We start from the raw sequence: 4326 nt of genomic DNA on the forward strand, positions 1-4326 counted from the left end.
TCCGCTAGCTAATTAAAAAAAGAAGAAGCTGATTATACTAGTGTAACTCAGCAGTTAGCTGGGGCATACATCTTTTAAATAAATTAATAAATGGCAGGGAAGGGAGCAGAGAGGAGGCCAACCAATCATTCAAGTCATGTGAACCCCCAAACGGTCCCTAAGGAAGTGCTGCAAATCTGCAGAGGTCAGCCTTGAGAACAGGGAAGACTTAAGAATTTAGCTTTGTGTGGTGACCCATGCTTTTCACCCTCACACTCCCTCCTTCCGGGAGGAAGAAGCAGGTGGACCTCTATGAGGGTCGCAGACAGCCTGGTCTATACAAAGTCCCGGGCTAGCCAGGGTTACATACTGAGACTGTGCTGAAAGCTGGGCATGGTCTCGTGTGCGCGCACGCGTGCGTGTACACACACACACACACACAGGAACTGCTCTCGTTTCCATTTTCCACCTCCCTTCACCTGCTGCTGAGGAGGCACCAGACTCCTGGCCCTAAGCATCCCTGAAGTTTCAGCCAGTGGACTGTGAACACCGGTTTCCTGTCCTGCTCCCTAAGGTTGCCTGATCTGAGCTTTTGTCTCAACCTCTCTTAATACTCTACAGAAATGACAATAAGTTTCCAACCAGGAAGTGCCCTCCTCGCTCTTCTCCACACAAGACTCCTCCCCACAACAACCCCGGTTTTGTTTCAAGGGCACATTTCACATTCTGTCCTTTGATTATCCATATTCTGGTCACTCCAGCCCTACAGGAACCTGACCTGCTACTGACCCCACTTATAGTCCAGGCAGGAAAATGACCTCATGACACCTACTCCATCCTCATTCCTGGTTCACGTAGACTCATCACTTAACCCGTCTGCTTGCGTAGCTAGCTTTGCAACCCTATGGTCAAGCTCCATAGCGGGCAACCATGCCTGTGTAGACCCTCATGGGATCCGGAGCTTTTCCCAAAAGCACATCTATCTTTTATCCCACCAATATCTGTGTTAAGCTCTTCAGACCTTATGTCCCTTGGAGGTACAGACTTGATCGTGCTAAGCTGTGCTAGTGTCACTGTATTAGTGTCAATCTATGTCCCCAACCCCCAGAATAGTTATCCAAAGAGGACAGGCCTATTGTGGACTTTCTCTCTGGGGCACTCAAAATGAATGGCTGACTAAACAGATTCTGTCCAGTCCCTTAAGAATGGTGTTCCCTCCTAAGTTAGTGCATTCCACTGCCAACACTTAAACACCTGGAAAACAATGACTTCCTGCCCTCAGGCCATTCTTTTTCATTTTGCTTACTTTTAGTTTTACAGAAAGCAGTGTTTCCAATCACTACGGGGTAGGGGCTGAGGAACAGCCTACAGAATGTGAAAAAATATGTTTGCCAAGTACACATTAGACAGAGAATGCAAGGGCTGGAGAGATAGGCCAGTGGTTGAGAACACTGGCAGCTCTTCCAGAGGACTGTGTTTGAGTTCCAGCAGCCACATGACCACTTACAGCTGTCAAATAACTCCAGGTCCAGGGGGTCTAACACCTGTTTCTGGCCTTTATAGATTCCAGGCACACGTCGTACACAGACGTACTTGCAGGCAAAACTCCATACACACAAATAAATAAAAGAGAGAAAACTGCATTGAGTGGCTGGAAAGATGTCCAAGTGGTTGCCATATAAGCATGAGGATCTGAGTTTGAATCCCCACAACCCAGGTGAATCCAGGTGTTGTAGTGCACATCTGTAACCCTAGAGATCACACTGCAAGATGGAAAGCAGAGGGTCTCCAGAAGCTCGTGAGTTAGCTAGCCTGGTGTATGCAGCAAATGGTGAATGATACTGCCTCAAACGAGGTGCAAGGTGAGGACCGATACTGGAGATTGTCTTCTGATCGACACACCACTTGCACACACACACACAAACACATATATATACACACATGCGGCACACACACCACACAAAACCACACTGAGATTCTATTTCACACCGATCAAAACAGTTATTGTGGTAGTTTGAGTGACAAAGTTCCCCTATATCTTGGGCATTTGAACACTTGGTCCCCAGTTGATGACACTGTTTGGGGAGGTTTAGGTGGTGCGGACCTTTCTGGAGGAAGTATGCGACTAGGGGTAGACTCTGAAGTTAAAAGCCTCTTGTCACATCCAGTTAGCACTCTCTGTTTTGTGCTTATTTTGAAAATGTAAGCTCTTAGCTTTCTGTTCCTGCCACCATACCTGCCTGATGTCATGATGGACTCTTAACCCTCTGGAACCGTAACCCAAATAAACTCTTTCTTTTATAGGGTACCTTGACCATGGTGTTTTATCACAGCACCAAAAGCATAGCTAATTACTGCTATAACCAAGAAAATTAATAATAATACATGCTGATGAAGATGTGGAGAAAGAACACCCCACTCGCAGTTGGAAGAAATAAGCTTGTCCAGCTGCAGAAGGCTCTGGTGGTAAAAAGCACTTGTTGATTTTGCAGAGGACCTAGGTTCAGTCCAGAGCCCACCTGGTGACTCACAACCATCACAGCTCCAGCTCCAGAGAATCAGGTGTCCTCTTCTGACATCCACCAGGCATGCCTGTGGTGTACACAGACACAAGCAGCAAAACACATATACATACATGAAATAATAAATCTAAAACAAGTTTAAAAATGAAAAATAAAACTACTATATGGACCTGCTATGTGTTGGGTATCTAAATCCAAAGGACTCTTAAGTCAACAGACCACAAAGATACTTGCATATGTATATGTATAGCTGCACTGTAGATTTCCTACTCAGAGGAACAAAGTGTGGCATGTATAAGCAGTGAAAAATCTTGAAGCCGTAAGGAAGCAATGAAGCAGGGCAGTGGTGGCACATGCCTTTAAACCCAGCACTCAGGAGGCAGAGGCAGGCGGATCTCTGTGAGTTCGAGGCCAGCCTGGTCTATAGAGTGAGTTCCAGGCCAGTCAGAAAACCTGTCTTAAAAACAAAAACAAACAAACACAAAGTAATGAAGTCCTAACTATTCCAAGGAAATGAACTGAACTAGAAGCCAGCCAGACTGAGAAAGATAAAAAATGCATATGTACAGAACTTAGATTTAAAATTATGTTTTTGTACTTGTATGTGGGAGAGGAGTCATGAAGTTAGAAGGCAGGTCCCAAGGGGGAGGAAGAAATCTGAGGGAGGTGGAAAGTATGCCAATGGATTCCATGTAACAGGAGCACAGAATGGGTACTCGCTAGCTGGAGAAAGGGAGCCAGCAGGAGTGGTGAGGGGCAAGGAGAATGAAGGAGACAGTAAAATAACACATACGCATGAAAATGCCATGATGGAGGCCTGGAAAATTAATGAAAAAGCAGGTTTCCATACATCAGCCCTTCCTCCTATAGCCTCTCCCTCTACCAACCCAACAGCAAAGCCATGCATCTGCAACAACTGCTGAATCCACACGGATGCATTGTGACCAGACACCAGACAGAAACAACTTGAAAGTTTATTTTTTCCTCAGTTTAAAGGGGGAGGTAGTTTATTGTCACATGCCCTTGGGTAAGTCACTGTTGTGCTGGGTGTGTCCTGCTGAGAGAGGACCCAGGCAAGATTCGGTCCCCAGCTGCTCATGTCTCCCACCTCTCACCAGTGACCTCCTGTTATGAATCCATCAAGGCATTAATTCATTGAGTAGGTCAGAGTCCTCACAGACATCTCAGAAGTGCACATGACTAATCTTGTAAGTGGATTTTGTATTGATGTTGTTTTGGTTTGGGGATTTTGATACAAAGTCTCCTTACATTTGGCTGGCCAATCTGCCCTCAAATTTGCAGTAATCATCCTGCCTCTGCCTCCTGAGTGTTAGGATTATAGGTGTACATCACTATGACCAGCCGATTTCAATGTTTAAGTTTTTTTTAATTTTACTTTTAATTATGTGTATGTGTGTGCACATGCACATACATGCATGTAGATGCCTGAGGAAGCCAGAGGAAAACATCTTATCCCCTGCAGAGGGAATTACAGACGACTATCGGCCACTTCAGTGTGGGTGCTGGGAACTGAACTCAGGTCGTCTGGAAGAGTTGAACCATCTCTCTCAGGCTGGAGAGAAAAGGCTTGACGTTTCTCCTGTCTGAAGTATTAATAACTCATTTCTTTTCAGTATCTTTTCTAAATTTTAAATTTTATTAGTGTGTGTAGAGGGAGGGGGTGTGCGTGAGCACGCACGATATGTGAATATCTCTGTGCCATTGGATGAGTTTATGCAAGTCAGAAGACAACGATCTGTAGCTGGTTCTCTCTCTTTTTTTCCCACGGTGGGTTACAAGAACCAAACTCAGGTCATCAGGTTTG

This window comes from Chionomys nivalis, chromosome 2 (genome assembly GCF_950005125.1).
Source record: "Chionomys nivalis chromosome 2, mChiNiv1.1, whole genome shotgun sequence".
Lineage (NCBI taxonomy): Eukaryota > Metazoa > Chordata > Mammalia > Rodentia > Cricetidae > Chionomys > Chionomys nivalis.